Source organism: Colius striatus, chromosome 1, assembly GCF_028858725.1.
Source record: "Colius striatus isolate bColStr4 chromosome 1, bColStr4.1.hap1, whole genome shotgun sequence".
NCBI classification, from domain to species: Eukaryota; Metazoa; Chordata; class Aves; order Coliiformes; family Coliidae; genus Colius; species Colius striatus.
This window is the reverse complement of record NC_084759.1, coordinates 142,206,137-142,223,490: the sequence shown is the minus strand read 5'-3', so window position 1 is coordinate 142,223,490 and position 17,354 is coordinate 142,206,137. Positions and strand designations below refer to the sequence as shown.

The window sequence follows — 17,354 nt, the reverse complement described above, 5'->3', positions numbered from 1 at the left end:
ATGACAAAAAAAGAAAGAAGGAAGAGATAAACATAATGTCATATGGTTGTAATGATCAAATCAGACTGCAGATGTTTGAACTGCCAAAGTATTTTTCAAACTCATCCAGATGATTCATTAGGACTGGAACAGTTTTAACTTCTTTATCAGTGAGACTTCTCTCATCATCTTTACATAAAGGGGCCTGAATAAAACTGAGTTTTGAGAAGGTGGGGAGAAGTGAGGGTTCTAAGGCTTAAATACTTCCTAATTTCTCACCATGCGTTATAGATAAATAGTTATCCTTAGTTTAGGGAGACACGAATCCATTTAGCGCAATGATGGATAGTGCTGCCAGCAGTTCATTAGAAACACTTTCAGTTGTTTAGCCAGCCCTGAAGAGAAGGAACATTTTTATTGGCAGGACCAGCAGTGGTTCCTCCACTGTGGTTTTGTGAGCCATTATTTATTTATTTAACTTTTCTACTCTAGTCTCTTTCCTTTTTTTTTTTAATGAAAGGATAGAAAAACAGCAGTTGTAAAATTGAAAGAGAGGTGGCTTAGATCTTGAAACTCTAACTTAGCAGTGCTATGTAAAGTGGGCCAAGCCTTCCCAACTTCATATTCAGCTACAACAGTCTGATCTAGACCTGGCATAAGGACGTTGGAAGACTGCAATACTTAAAAGCCACACTTTTTGTTTTTAATAAAAAATTTTATTGAGCTATAAATTTGTCTGCCTTGAGAGTTGGTGTATTGGGGGATGGGAAGAATAGCTCTTAAGGTGATGTGGGAATCCAAAGCAACTGGAGATATATCCCATATCCAATCACTTGGCAGTGCTTTCTTCTGCCAAACTGCTCTGCCAAACCTTCTCATTAAAATATACACGTAGTGTACAGTATATCCTGAAATGTATTTGGAATTGTGTAGCTCTAGAGCCTTTAATATAACTACTCACTTCTTCTAAATGATGACCTCTCTTAGCTGAATAAGTTATTGTTGGAAAGTTGTTGTACTGAAACGTAGTATCGGGACTGCATAAACTGGTAGATCCATTGTACCTCAGAAGGAAGAAGAACACTGGAGAGAATGGTAATGCTGTCAGCACATGAAGAGAAAGATGGAAAAAACATTACATTTGTATAGTTAACTACCTGAGCATGTTTTAGTCATAGCTGGTCTGTCTTAAAAGTCTATAAAGCTGCCAAAGGCATCCGAACTTCAAAAACTCAGAGGCTCTGTTGCAAACAAGCCTCTACTGAGGACTCCCAGTCAATTAGATATCTTATATTTATACACAGAACCTCTAGTATTTTTTTTGTTGCCCTACTTTCCCAGATTATGCCTTTTATGAAAGGCAGTCTTGTCATCTGTTTTCTAGTTTTGCAAAGTTTCTACTGTTGTTACATTGTTTCCCACTATTTCAACTTAAAAATAACAGTAATCAAATGGGTGGTCGATTTTGTGAAGCAGTGAGCTGATTTTGGTATCCTTAACAGAAAACAATAGCCCTTGTACAGATACTGTTCAGAGTTACAGTAAAGCAATATTGTTTCCCAAGTTTTAGGGCATGATTCACTGCGAAAAGTTTGAGGTGCTCAAAAGCAGCACTGATTAAGTTTGAACTGCACTAGAGATACAGGTTTAACAGCCTAGGCCCTGCAGTCAGCTGATGGGGCGGGGGGGCACACATAGGAAAAATAGCTTAGGAAATGCTGCTTTAGGAGATTCTAGATATGGATGGAAAGAAAGTGTTAAAGCCACAAGAGGACTTCAGAAAGTTACCTCTGGGTTTTAATAGGAAGTTGTTAGATATTATGTTAGTGAAAATACATATTTAAAATACTGTTTCTTAGAGTAGAACTTGTGTTTACTACTGACTCTGTAACCCTGAGAAGATCATTTGACACTCCGTAGAGAATACTGTGGCACTAGAATAGCTCAAGTGTGAATTATTCCAAGGAAGAAACTTTACTTTTTAAATATATACTATGTATTTTGAAGCCCTCTTCCTTTAAGTCTAATATTTTCATTTTCTTTTTTAAAAAAACTTTGTTGTAAGTAATTATGAGAGAAGTAGATAATGGTCTCTCTATTTATATCACCAAATCTGATCTACTGTAAAAAATAACTAGTGAACTGCTAGGATTTTTGTTTTGTTATGTTTTCTCTAAGAAGTTCTAATGTTTCCATCACTCACAGCAAATCTTTTAAATTAGGCAGGAATAAAGTGCTGTCTACAGAGAAATCTCTGTTCTTTGTCCCATAAAAACTTGCTTAGGCTGAGCTGAGTTATAAACTGTTGAAAATCACCAGTTTTCCTTTCCTTTTTTTTTCTCATGGTGTTGTCAGCAAATTTTGGCAGTGTGTGAAAATAACTGAGCACAAACAGTCTAATCTGAGGCCAAGCTCATGCGATTGTCAAAACTGTAGCAGTGGACACTGCACTTACAGGGAAGGGGAACAGACACTGTGTCTGCGTGTAGAGAAGAGGATGGTTTTTTCTTTTTCTTTTTGACTGGGCAAGCCTTTTGTTATGGTCAGACGGACCAGAAGGTTCTTCCTAGTCATCTGCTTTGGGGTTGAAAAGTCCCAGTTGGAGCATTTCTCAATCTGTTCTTTCAGACCTGGAAAACTGTCCAACAGCCCTTGCCTGAATTATGCCTTCTCTTGCTAATTGCAATTGCTGCTAGCCCTATAATTCAAGGGGTGCAGACTTACATAATGTAGTTGGCGCTTCAGAGTTGAATCTTTCATCCTGACAGTACACAACTGAAAGATTATTACTTGTCTGAGAATAATTTACTGTCTTCTTTTTTCTTTAAAAAGAATCAAGGATTTTACAGACGAATGAATTGTTATAATAGAGCATAATTTATGTTTCAAAATCAGGCTGTCAAAAAAACGTCTTTTGATTTCTTATGTGACTTTAGATGAGTGATCTTTTGGATGTTTGTCACAGTAGTCTCTAATTATATAAATACATCCCACAGATAGTCTTTCGTTTGATACAGAGTATAGACAGTGATCAGAGACGAACCAGGCCTGTGTAGCTTAATGAAGCTGTTTATTGTATTCCTTCCTTAATTCATCTCAGAGTTGGAAAGCCTGCTGAGAGCTACATGAGGGCTACTATTATAAAGAAATGCCAACCTAAGGCAGTGCTGTGCAGGAAAACCATTCATCCTTACCTCTGTTACAATCTTCCTGCTTGGTGTGCAAGTCACTTAAAAATATTTGCTAGATGGTTGGTAAGTCCACATTTTCCTTTTCTGGCTACCACATAGGAAAAACACCGACATGCGCACATGAACACTTGCATCTGAAAATTAAGTCAGGGAAAGCTCGGGTTGTTTATCTTCTCCTCTCAGCAATGAAGCACTATTGTCCAGACATCAGACTATGAAGTTGAAATTAAAAAGTCCATAAGACACTGATTGACACATAGTGTATTTGACAGACAAGTAATTTTGATTGATCCAGAATGAGCTGTGAAATAATTTTATACGCAGCAAGTTTAACCAAATGTAAATATTTCAGGGTACGTGCACCCATGGTGAAGACAAACAGGGGAAAAAAAAAGTATCAATGTCCATCCAGTGATAACAGTCAGCCCATCAGAAATTATCTTCTTGGAAATTAAAGATGATTTTTTTTTTGTCATTGGAGGGATTACAGTTTTTGCCTATGGTTTAAGAGCAGTTCTCCCTCCAGAGGAGAAGTGGTTCCTAGTTGCAGAAGTATGTGTGTGTTCTACATGTATAAACAGTTGTCTCTGTATTTTGAGGTCACTTTGCTTTTGTTGTCAGTACAATGCAATTGTATGTTAACCTTGCATCTTGCAAGGTATGGCTGTCTAGGACCAACATGAACTCTTGATGATATTGAACTGGACTATAAGGTCTGTGGGCAACTTGCTGTATCAGGCCATCATGTGATTGCAGCAGTGGTACCAACACACCTCCTATAATTACTTTGTGTGAAATTAAATAAGCTAAAATCCCACAGAGGGCACTCCATGTCCGAAGGATTTCGTGTCGAGGGCAAAGCTGAACAAGTACATCTGTGTGATTCTCTTTTTCTTCTATGAGCTTAGATTTTTTTTTCCTTTGCCTTTTTCAGAGCACACAGTGAAAATGAACAAAACAATATCCAAATATCACCGTCCTTTTTAATTTTCAAGCATGAAATATATACTTGTGTATGATTATTTTAATTATATATGGTCACCCAGTTAGATTTTAACATCTATGTCGTAAAACATTTAGTTGTAGTATTATGAAATGTGAAAATTTACCTATTTCTAATTACTGAACAATACAGACATTACATTTAAATAATTGGAAATAAATTGACCTTGGAACTGTTGTTAATCTCCAAGTGAATCACACAGAATCCAATAGGAAAGCTGAAATACAGCACGTATATATATTTTATGTCCTTTAAGGCTAAAGTTTACTCAAAGGACAGACTCCACAGTTCTTGCAGTAGTGAAACATTAGAATTTTAATAAATGCAATTGTAGATCTTGCTTACCTCCAACTTTGGTCGCTTCTGCTATTATATTTTAATTCAAATGAAAGGTTGTGAGAAATCATAGTCTCTTTTGCACTTTTTTTCTTGCCATGAAGACTTTTCTGTCCTCTTACGGTGTCAGTGCAGTTTGTCAACACTTTGTTTCCAGTGCAGCTGATACTAGGTATCCTGAATCATTCAAACAAACAGAAACTATTCACCTGTTTATGGGCAGCAGTACAAAACTGATTGGTCAAATGATTCACATCAATGAGAGCGCTATTAAATCTCAAAGTTCCACAGAAACATAAACTGCAAAGAAGTGAACCCTTAGCAAAGTCTTTATCAATAAGGTTCCTCCTGTAAGTACACATAGAATTAGATTGTTTACTATTTTTAGTGGTTTACTCTGTGTTGGGAAGTTACCTTTATCTCTTGTCATTGATTTGGTTTTATTCTTCACCTGCCTTGAAAAGCTTTTTTTTTCTGTGGCTTTTTCAGATACTAAAGTCGTTGCACAATATGTTACAGTCCTGTTCTGTCTTGTGACAAAACCTCCATATCTCATTTTATCTTGAATTCTATAGTCCCTAAGAACAGTCTTGCAGAGAGAAAGTACTATACTATCTTAATGAGCCATGACAGGCCTGGAAGCAAGACCAACTGCTGAAAAGTACACCAGGTGGTGTTAAAGGGGTTTGTTCCACTTGGTAATTTTGAAGACTATTAATGTTGTAGAGAGGAGCTGAGAAAAGGAGATCCAGTCATTAGCTTCCTGAGAATTTAGCTACACTGTCCTCTTGTTTCCATGCCTTTCTGCACAATATGGTTTGGGGTTTTTTTTCCTCTGGATATGTTTTTCAGGGACCAGGTTCAGTGTAACTGATCCCTTGGTAGTTCTTGGAACATAGTTTTCTAGATGGTGAAAGAAAATTACGCCTTTTTCAAGTGAAAATGTGTAAAACATAACATATAGCCTCAGTGTTAAGAACGCACAGGTTTTGTTACCGTTCTATTAATAGATTACAGCATTCTTACGGAAATTGCCATCAAAGGTCTCATCAGTAGGGATCTTGGCATACATATGCAGAATACCAAAATGCCTGGGTTTTTTTAGGCATACACATAGGCATTTTTTAGGCATTCACATTCATAGTGAATGAATACCTTTCTTCTCTTTTCTCAGTTTGCCAGTTCATTATTACAAACACACTGAGAAAGCAGGTGTAGCACAAGATAATTCCTTGGAAGTCATTAGTGCCCCATGTTCTTTACTGATAAAAGGGTGTTGTTTTGAGGAAAAAAAAAAAGCAAAACCACTGTTCTTCTTAACATAATGCTTTGTGTAATTAAAGACATTCAGAAGTTTTGTCAGAAATAAAAATTATCTATTCAAGAGAATCTATGTCATTTCCCCATGGATGGATGAATCCTTCACTACACTTATTTCTAGAACAACACTGACAAAAATAGATTTCCAGGTCTTCAGCATGCCTTCTTTATTGTTTCTATATCCTTCTATATGCAAAAAACATATACAATTTTGATTTTTGTTTTAAAATATACAGGAGTGTTTTGGCTCAGGATTGGTAGCAATAGGACATTGCCTATGCTAGCTGTTTCAGCTGCATCAGTGATTCCTGTCGCCATCCCTAATCCAGCTATAAGATTCTAGGGCTTCCAAGGGTGTTACTGAGCTAAACCAAATCAGGCACTTTTTACTTTCTGTTAAAGTCAAAAGAACCATGAGTTCCTTAGGGTGCTTTTTCCTCTTTTATAAACGTGCCCTGTAAATAGTGATGCATATAAATCAACTCTGTGAGCACTACATATTTCATTAAATACAGTCAAGTTGTGGATTAATAGAAGTTCCAAGTGAAAATATTATGGTATCTCATTGCATATATTGTAGATTTAATGTAGTGTGAACAATAGTAGCTTTGAGCCATTGTAAATCCCATCCGGACATCGTCAACATAGTTCAAAATACCAGGAGGGAAATCTCAAAGGTTAGATGTGCTCATAGGGCCACTGTGCATATGCAAGTCATTCTTTTATTGTTTTTAAAATAACAATGTGGCTTTGCGGGGTGTAGGTAAGGCGAAGTCTAACTTCAGACTACTTTCAGCAGTTGAACAGAAATTCCTTTTTTGAAAGTCAGGTCAATTGGCTTTTATTACAGAAGAAACCTCTGAAGCAAGAAATTGCTTCCCTATAATCCTCGAGGACAACAAGTGGGAGTTGTGTAAGAAAAATTGGAGAAATGGGTTAAGTCATTGGCAGCCCTTACAATCTTTATACTGTATGGGAATATTCAGTATATCTTTTTGTTTTCCCCTCTTCCCAAACAATACTTTTGAGTTCTTTTAGGCAAAATGAAAAAATGCCATCTGTAAGATATGGAATTTCTAAGAAAACTCAATAGTGAGAGAATTTGGGGGTAGTTGTTTTTGTGTGATGGTATCTTGTGTGCAACAACATGTTACAGGAGTTAAAAACATGAAAATTGATCCAAAGTCTTAATTTAGAAATACTATAAGATGACATTAAGTACTGTGAAAGTGTCTTTCTTTAAGATATAGTGCTGTCATTGCTGTGGAGTCACTTCAGTCCAATATCCCCCTGTTTACAGTTTATGCAGATTACAAGATAAAGAGAACTTTCCTGGTACTAGGAGCTAGTATGTATAGAATTCAATGGAAGATTTAAAAATTATTTGACACAATGTCATATTTGGTGTAAAGGACGGGTGTCAGGAGGATGGAGCCAGACTCTTCTCAGTGATATCCAATGATAGGACAACGGGCAACAGGTACAAGCTGGCACATAAAAGGTTTCAAAGAAATATAAGGAAGAATTTCTTCACTATGAGGATAACGGGGCACTGGAACAGGCTGCCCAGATGGGATGTGGAGCCTCCTTCTCTGGGGACATTACAAACGCACCTGGACGAGCTCCTGTGTGACCCTAGCTGGTCTTGCTCTGGCAGGGGGGTTAGACTAGATGATCTTTCAAGGTCCCTTCCAGCCCTTGAGATTCTGTGATTCTGTGTTCCCTAAAACCCATTTTTAGACCTTCCTCAAGCACTAAATAGATACGACTACAGCTTTCTGTACACCTACAGCTTTCAGTCTACTAGCATTTCACAGCTTTAAAATTGATGTCAAGAAAAAATTGAAGCTAAAGGACCACACTAGTTTATTTCCACTCTGAAATCTAGCAATCAGATTTTGTATATTAGATCAAACGACGTAACTGGTATTTGCTGTACATTTTAAGATTCAATTGATCTGATATCTGATAATTTAATTTAATTTCAAGAAAAAAGAATGAAGATCACTAATACTGTTGTGAAAAGATGACTACTGCAAGTAGCTTTGAGCAGCCAAGGATTTCATCAACCTACCTTCAATTACTAGAAAGCTATTGCAGTAAATGAGCAAAAACATTATTTGTAAATGCTTAGAAGATAATAAAGTATTAAGAAACAGATAATCTAAATTTGATAAGAGTAAACCATGATGAATCAAACAGGTGTTCAAGTTGTCGTGTTGGTAATGCTACAATGTGGTAATTTTACGATGTTATGTGATGAGTTTTGATCTCGGGAAGATTTCTGGCAGTGTGGCACACAACTGTCTCATCAAAAAAGTATGGATTATATACCTGATTCAGCTATATAAAGTGAATAAGCAGGTAGCTGTAAAAGAATAGTAATTCATTGTCAAAATGGAAATCTATGTTACATGGCTTCCTCAGAGGTCTCTCCTAAGTCTGCTACTATTCAAAATGTCCATTAATGAAGCTGCTGACAAGCCAACAATGGGTGTTCAGGCATTTTGGAGAACAAGATGAAAATTCGTAATTATCTCTATAAAGTGAAAAGGGATTCTAGGAAGGCTGTAGAGTACTGTTCCCTGTAGTTTTTTACAGACACGTTACACTAGCATATCACAAATAGCTTAAATATAATTGAGTATGCTGTAAGGATAGTTTAGATGAAATTGAGGATAGAGAGGGTGTTATCTTGCAGGTTTTGTGATTTTTCAGTGTAGGTCATATACTTCCTTTAATACATGTCTGTAAGAACCAAAAATACATCTCGTAAAAATATGTGTATTATATACATGAGCGTATGTGGACCCAGTTCTCTCTGTTAATACCAACTGGCTTGCAGATTCAATTTTTAAAGAGAAAGTTTGTTCTTGTAGATAGTCCATTTTGAGTATTCATGCAAAGGAAGATTTTTTTAATTGAAGAAAGTAAATTTCATTCACTTTGTTGGTTGCAAATAGTTGGAAAATTCTTGCTGCCTTTCAGGCCCTCAATAGGCAGGAAATCTGAAAGGGTTAGGTGTGTTTAGATTCTAAAGAATGCCAGTGATATCTTCTGATATTTGGAGAAAGCCATTATGATCTCAGCTAGCCACATTTCCTTGAAAAATATTAATAATGCAAGTATTCATAATACTATTTGGCAGTTGAGTTCTTTCCATGAAGTATCTTACATGTCAAGATCTTCCTTTTCATAAAAAAGGAGAAATAATATTGTTTCTCAAAGGACTAAACTGAAAATAAAAGCATATAGTTACTTGTTCACTCATGTCTATAGATATTCAGTGGTGACAGGAGTTAAAATCTCAAGATAATAGGTTTATAGATTTTTTAATATCTTAATGTTTGAGACACAATTGTTTGATAGGAAATGTTGCATATACGAGATACATACTTCATTTATTTCTCTCTTTAACATGTTTTTGTGCAGATCCATTCTACGTCTTCATTTTTTCTTTATGATATGTCTATACCTAAAATCAATATGCTTATCTTACCACTTTTGTGCTGTAATTGGAGAAAAGCAATCTGTTCTTTTTCGCTAAGCTGATCTTTGGATTTGTCTTGCTTGCTAGATTCCCATTGTTAGTGACAGCTTTGGTTTGGAGTTCAAAAAACTAGAGGAATTTGGGCCGGAGATGTTAATTTAAAACAAAACAAATACGTTTTTGCCTTACCTTGAAAAGTATGAAGCTGGTTTTGGACTACAATTTCATAGATTTAGTGACAAATGAGGCATGAAACAAATTGGCAAACCCACAATGTCCAAAGTACAGTGGTACAATGTGCTCTCTAATTTGCAGCCCTAAAGATCTTAGCAAATGTTGCAAAGTAAACAAAGTCAAAATTAATCAACTGTACAATCAAAATGCAATTATTAAGACTTTCGTTTACTACAAAGAAGTAGTTGTGAAAGAAGCATTGGAGCAAGTTCTTTTGTGCAGTAAGGGAAAATCAACAGCAAGGTGATGAACAGAAAAATGAAACCCTGCAGGTGAAGCCGTCTTTGGAGCCAAAAGAAATGAGCACTTACGCAGAAATGCACGTAAACTGTTGGAGAATGGAAAAGGTGTTTGATGTTAAGCTACAGAGTGTGTTAACTTTGCATTTGGCCCAAACAGAAGAAGCCTGTGGACCAGAGTCATGCACTGTAATTGTGCATGGTCCCTTCAAGCAACTTCTCACCTCAATTCACTGGTCTCAACTGCTGTAGCTGCAGAGAACTTTGTGAGGTGTATGGATGCGACTCCATTGTCTGAAGTACCTTATTTATACAAATACTGAACTTCTTGTTCCACTTTATGGCCAAATATGTTCTCAATGCAACTTAAATATAATTAAGAAATTCTTCCTTAGAATCCTGTTTTGGAAACAGGAATTGAAGATCTTTAATGAAAATAGTTTCAGAGGGATAGAAGTTAACACCCATATGCTATCTGATTCTCACCTCAGCGATACAAATAACATAAAAGCTTTGTTCTCATTAGCCCAAATGCTGTTACACTTCTGTTGCAGATACTCACGTGTGTGCAGTATGCATGCATCACTTCTGTTTTGTTTGACTTGACCAGAGTATGGGTCATTTTCATGTTATAAATTAGTATAGTTAATTTCTGTAAATTGTGATAAGCTCTGAAAGTCTCATAGCAGATGAAGGATTTAACAATAATTTAACGTATGTGCAAGGTAGGAATGCTTGTTTAAGAACAGTGAGGTTACAGTATGAGAAATGGATAAACCCCTCAACTCTTCTTTCAGAGTTGCGTTGCCCCCTGTTCCCACTGCCAAATCATTTTTGAAGCAGCAAATGTCTCCTTGGAAAACATGGAAAATTTTACCCCTCATGACCAACAGTCACAAATTTTCAGTTAAACTTTCATTCCCATTCCCTATACTGATAAGGCTGGTCTGCAATGTGCATCGTGAAGGACAAAATCTACCTTGACAAGATCTATTCCCAAGGAAAACCTGCAAGTTTTAGAAAAGGTTTTAAAAATATTAACTGAAGGAACACACACACACACACACACACACACACACACAAAGAGCTTGTTCCTCTGCAATTCATGCACTGCACGTTTTTTTAGTTAATGTGTTTTGATGTGAGGTAGGAGTTAGGATAGTCTAGTGGAAGTATTTCAGTACCTAACTTCTCAGCTCTTCCAATTGAACTTGGTAGCAGTCTGCTGGGACTTGGAAATACACAGCTGCGCCTTTAATGAAAAGGAGGAGGTTGCTGATCAAAATAGAATACAATAACTTGTCTCCATGTGACCAGAATTATTATATTCCAGGAATATTTTTTTTCTTTTTATAAATTTTGCATTCATCTATAATTTCAATTTATGCTGTGGCATTCAATTCACATTATGACATTTCACATTGTATAGCACTTTCCATCTGTGCATGTTAAAGCAGTTACAAATGCCATGTTAATTCTCAAAATACTACTCTGAAAAAAAAATATCTTATTTAGGGATAAGAAAAACTTGTCACAGAAAAAATTAAATGGCATGAAAAAATCTTCTGACCTCCAGGCCACACTGAAGTTGTTTAACTGTATCTTGCACCCCAATGTAAGATTTCGTTTGCTGGGAAGTTAGATAAGAATGTATTTGCAGTAAATACATTTTATATTCCATTGTAAATGAATGGAGGACGGTTATTAAAGTGTTGTTTAATGGGAAATATTAAAATTATTTTTCTTGTTCATGGTAGAAAATTGTTTTGAATAGCACAGACACCAGGAGATACACAGCTAGGTTCTTTCACATCTCCTATGTTCCTCAAATCTTCACTTTCTCCTTTTTGTTTGATTGGCCTTCGGAACCTTGTTCTTTCTCTACTAGTGACCGTCACTGATTTACATTTAACTCCAAGAAATATTTTTCAAGACCTCCACGATTCAGCACACAAAATATTCATTAGATAAGAATTGCAAGACCACTTGGTTTCAGCTGAACTTCTGTCATCTCTTTTGTCCCCTCTTTAAAATCATGTTCTCCTCTGCTTCTTGTTCAGGAACACATTGCTTCCCAGGCTCATTTGGATTAAGAGACATTGTTCTCATGACATTTCAGATCACATATTTTCCTAAAAGCTTTGATATGATGAGTTCCAAAACACTTGCAGTCAAGCCACTTCTGCACCATAGGTTAGTCATAATCTCCAAAACTAAAAGCATCTTTTAAGGAGATGTTTTATTCTTAATACATAGCTAGTAGCTGACTCTCAGCTTCCACCTTCTACTTTGGGGATGCTACAATGTATTTGATAGCTTGTTCCATGACTGAACTATGTTACTTTAAAAAATTAAATAAATAAAAATTATTCTTACATAATTGTTTAACATTCTTACATTATTGTTTAACAAAGAACAGTACGTTCTCAATGTCATTCTAACTTTTTTTTCTGGCTTTGCTAGATAATTTTTATGTCCTTGATTGTCTTTTCAGTAATTCACAGAATTATAACAGACACATGCAGAAATATTTTCACATTCTATTTCACACTTACAATAAACTTATCCATCTTTTTTGTCTTGCTGACTGTTACTGTAGTCATATTTAAGCAAAAGATGGCTTTGATTGATTTTTATTTATAGTTACTAAGCTTTCTAATTGTCCTTAAGGGTGTTTGGTAGTGAGTTCTGATTTATTTGATCAGTCTCTCTCCTGCTCACACAAGGCTAGCTGTTTATTTCAGAACCACATTTGAATCCTGCAAATCTGACCAATGTTATCTAAGGAATAAAATTATTAATTTTAACAAGTGATACCTAGAAAGCCAGATTTTTGAATGAAGATGTGCACTAAATGCATTGTGTTAGTGATAAATAGCTTGTTATAATATATATCCCTCCTTTGTAACTTTTAAAGTTGTCAGTTATAAAAGCAAATGCAAAAACTTGCAGAGATTTAGCTTAAAACATGAGTGCATGACTTGCAATTGAAAAAATAAACTGCTAAGAGAAGGGCCCAACTTTCTTATCAAAGATTCAGGGACAGGACTTTCAGGTCTTTATACTGTTTAAACAAGAATATTTGTAGAAGTGGTGAAATTATTATTTTTTTTTAAGCTTTATTTTCCATAACATGCTTATCAACCTCTCCTGGATTCAAGAAACTGGTTCCAGTTAGGCCTGTAGTTAAATAGGAGGTATTGGTTACTTACTTGATACAAAGCAAGATGCTATCTGAGTCTTCCCTTTCTCTTGTTCATTACCTTGCTACTTACAACAGGATTTCATACGCATGTAGAAAAAGTGCAAAAGAGAAAAACTGTGATCACACAAGTAAGACTTCTGAGGTTAAAAACAGCCTAGTTAAGAGAAAGATGATTAAGCTGTGTTGATGCTCCTAATAATTCATGCCATGTGCTGATCTGTATTCAGAGCCACCACTCTGGAATTTTTCCCAGACTTTGCTTTTACAAGTACAGTATCATTTTGTTACTATTCTTTGAATTCATTCCTGTTTGATTATTTATAAATAAGGTGCTCCAGAATGGCAAGACTGAAATGTTGTAATTCTAAAAGATATTCATAAATTCTTCTAGGTGTGCAATTTTACCGTAACCAAATTACTTTAGAAAGTTTAGGGGCTCTAAAATGATTATGCAACTAACTTTCTAATCCATTTTTCTCATAACTCAGTAAAGGTTTTCTTTAAGCCCTTAAATGCAAAAAACTATTTGAAATGACAGAGCACCATAATACTGTTTCTTTTCTTTATTTGTGTCTTCTGCAGCAGGTCAAGGAAAACAAAATAATACAAAGAATCGTAAAAAAAAAAAAAGTCTTTCTCTCTGAGTGTTGCAATTAGCCATGTTCCCCACTCAGTTGCCTTGCTGAAATATATGAATATGAAAAGAAACAGAAAAATTCCTCATAATGTTATGATGCATAAAATCCCCTTTAAGAAACTTTTTAAACTTCACGTACAATGTCTCATTCTCCCTTATTGTATGAATGAAGCTATGTTCTGTAGTGTACAGGCAATGACTGAAAGTACCTTCTTGGAAACATGAGGAGTTGTGTTCTGACTGCACAGCAAGCTGAGATACTGACCCATCTCGTCCTACTCCCCCTTCTCAGTTCCTCCTTTACACTGTGTCTGGCACTCATGAAACTCCCCTGAACTGGTTCAGCACACTAACCTAGATATAAATGTTCACATTTTTCTGAAGTTAGTTTTTTGCTGGCTTGCTGCACTGAAATAGCAATCCATAAGTCTAAGACAACACTAGGCAAGGTTTAAGACTTCATCTTCTGTCCCGGGAGAGAAAAGACCGTGACAGCTGTTAGATTGGCTTGAACTGCAACTTCAGTTGCAAAACCAAAAGTCACCTTTGCATGGAGTAAATGCTTTCAGGTCTTTATTCATAGCTTGTATAATGTGATGAGATTCTTGTGATGGGATCTTAAATTTGAATTATCTATCTCCTGCTTCATAATGCTTTCCTCTACTGCTTTCTTCTCTTTGATAGGAAGACTCTCCTCCCCCTCTACTCTGCCCTAGTGAGTCCTCATCTGGAGTACTGTGTTCAGTTCTGGACTTCCCAGCTGAAGAAGGACAGGGAGCTGCTAGAGAGAGCCCAGTGCAAAACACAAAAAATCAAACACAAAAACTTCCACTTAAGGAAAAACTTCTTTCCTGTGAGGGTGAGAGAGCCATGGCACAGGCTGCCCAGGGAGAGTGTGTGGAGTCTCCTCTGGAGATTTTGAAAACCCCCCTGGATGCATTCCTGTGTCATCTGATCTAAGTGGACCTGCTTTAGCAGGGGGTTGAACTGGATGATCTTTAGAGATCCCTTCCAACCCCTAGCATTCTGTGATTCTATGATTCTATGTGTTCTACTCTTGACTTGATAGGCCTATTGCCTTTGTCCAGCTGCCTCCCTTATCAGGAGAGTATTGGAGATGGAGTAGTGTTTTCTGTTAAGGATCTGCACAGCAACAGTTTAGTCCCTCTGTCATTCTGCATCTGTCAGTCATTCCTTGTTCTGAGTTGAGTGGGTTGATTAGACTGATTAAAGTAGGTGTCTGGCTTGAGAGAGTTAAAGAGCATCCATCTGTTCTGGATTTACTGCTGCTTCAGTGGAGGTGGGAAGGCCAGGAATTAGTGAGTGGCTTAGTCTTTTCTCACTGCTGGCAGCTGACAGGAGCACTGATGAGGTGATAATGAACTAAAAAGTCTGCCCTGTTGGCTGGGTGGGAAAGGGACTCAGACAGTGGGCAAGTCTCACCCCCATTCTTGCCAAGATTTTCACATTTTAATAGAATCCATCTAAAGCAAAATTAACAGGTATACTTTCCTGGATGAATTTCAGTAATGTACCTTATCATCTGTGGATAGGACAGAAATATGTATCCTATTACTTGCAGCATGGCAGCTCTGTAGGGTTCAGGCACTAGACAGCACAACCAAATAGGAGCTGTGTCAGAAACAGGAATGTTTGTCACATGCAAAATAAAATGTAATTTCTTGTAAAATACCATCTGAAGTTCTGCAGAAGGTAACTCTTCCATTTTAGTTCTGACTTTTGGTGGCACTTATTAATTTTTCTTGACCCTGACAAATAATCCTTAAAGTATTCAAATCAGGATTTATAGATACATCCTAAAGGCATTGTATTGTGTTTTCCCTCATTGTTTCAGATGCTACTAAGCATTATTTTTCTTACTTCTTCCTTAAACCTTCATCTTTCCTCAGAAAATATTCCAGATCCCCTATAACCTCACAATATTTTACTTTTGACACAAGTCCAGCTAATGCCAAGCTTGAGTGTTCATTATATTTATATACTAACGCAGTATGGATATTCTAGCATATCAAGGTGTAACAAGCACTTTAAGTTGGTTGGATAGCTGAGGAATACAATGTAGGCACTCAATGGGCTTCTTAAATTAACATATGGTGTTCTTCTCAACTTACTTGTTGCTAACAGACTTAATAAAGGTTCAAGATTTTACAGGCCTTGAGTAAAGAGTCTATAGAGAGTATAAATGTAAAATCTCTTAGTAAGAATTTGTCTGTTATTTAGAAAACAATGCTGAGAATTTTGCAAGCCAGGTTAGAAACTGTTTATTCTATAGCCACAGTGTTTGGAAGGCAACTTCATACATAGAAAGTAAACCTCTCTAACCTTTATGCAGAACATTGAAGGGGTTGCAATCAGAGAAGATCATGACCCCACAGTCTCTGGTGGCTGTTGATTGAAACCTTGTGTTTCAAGAAATAAATGTTTAAGAACACTTCCTTATAAGACCTGGGCAGTATACATTTACTTTTTTAATAGCATTTTAGGTCTTTTGGTAAAAGGTGTTTCCTCCCCTACTCCGCTTCTGGTCCTAACAGAAAGGGCTAACTCAGCACAATCATTAATAAGACCTTTAGACGGAATGCAATTTTGTTGTTATAAATATGACTTAAATGGATATAGCTTCTTTTCCTAAACCCATAGGCCCAAATAGTCTCTGCATAAGTATGTCTATATGGCTGTTACAATGTCGGCATTCATGGGGTTGCATATGTCAATTGCAGCGATATGTTTTGTAGGTACAAACCAGTCCAAAAAGGAACAATTTAGCAACTTCAGCCTGGAGAGAAGACAACTCTAATGGGTGGGACTGGATGTGAGCAATGTAAAGATCTTATAGAAACTTTGTTTGCTTGTTTGATTAATAGCAATCAGATAGATTGAAGCAAATAGTTTCATACAATTCATTTGATTTTTCTGTATGTACCTCCATTCACAGGAGGAAATTCAGGAATTTCAGATATTCCTACATAGCCTTGTTCACATAGACCTTTGGCAATGTTATGAAAACATGGGGATGCAAATAGTCCTGCTTATACAGTCAAAGCAACTAACCACTTTCAGATCCTTTCTTAATTGGTGAACTATTCTACTGTGTTAGCTGTACCGGTGCACGTCATACAACATCCTGTCAGGGCTCTAACAACTTTCATTGCTGCTGAAGGAATGCCTCTTTTCACGCTGCCTCATTTGTAACATGAATGTTATGATTCAGAAGAGGAAGGAATTATTTTTAACTTGATATATTTGGAAGAGGCAGCAAGCAGTTAGAATGATGGACTGTTACTTACGACCAGCTAAAACTAGTCCCTTTTATGCACCTAATGGTTGTAGTTCATCGTTTTCAAGTTAATTAAAATTAATATCTCTGTTTTCTCATTATTTTATTTTAGAGGGACAGGGTATTTGTTCAAAAGCTACCCCATGATATATGGTTGGTAACTGCCCACTAATGAATCTCAAAAAGTAGTTTTTCTGCTTGCAACCCTTTCTCGAGAGTCTCCCTCAAATAAAATCAGCCAGTGGTGTTGAGTAGAGTTGCTAATAATCTCCTAGTCACACTATCTTTAGGTGTTACTTTTCTTCTTATAGAATGGAGAGAATGTTATTGAATGGCTTTCTTGAATCTGTCACAGGAAGGGCTTTTTGTTTTCTTTTCATCAGATCAGTTTTGTCAAAATGTCTCCCAGAATAATTTACAAC

General features: G+C 36.4%; 1 protein-coding gene across 3 annotated transcripts in view; it reads left to right on the top strand.

The window, feature by feature from the left end:
* Positions 1–17,354, top strand: part of ERC1 (ELKS/RAB6-interacting/CAST family member 1) — a 300,129-nt gene that overhangs the window by 197,871 nt on the left and 84,904 nt on the right. The window lies entirely within an intron of this gene.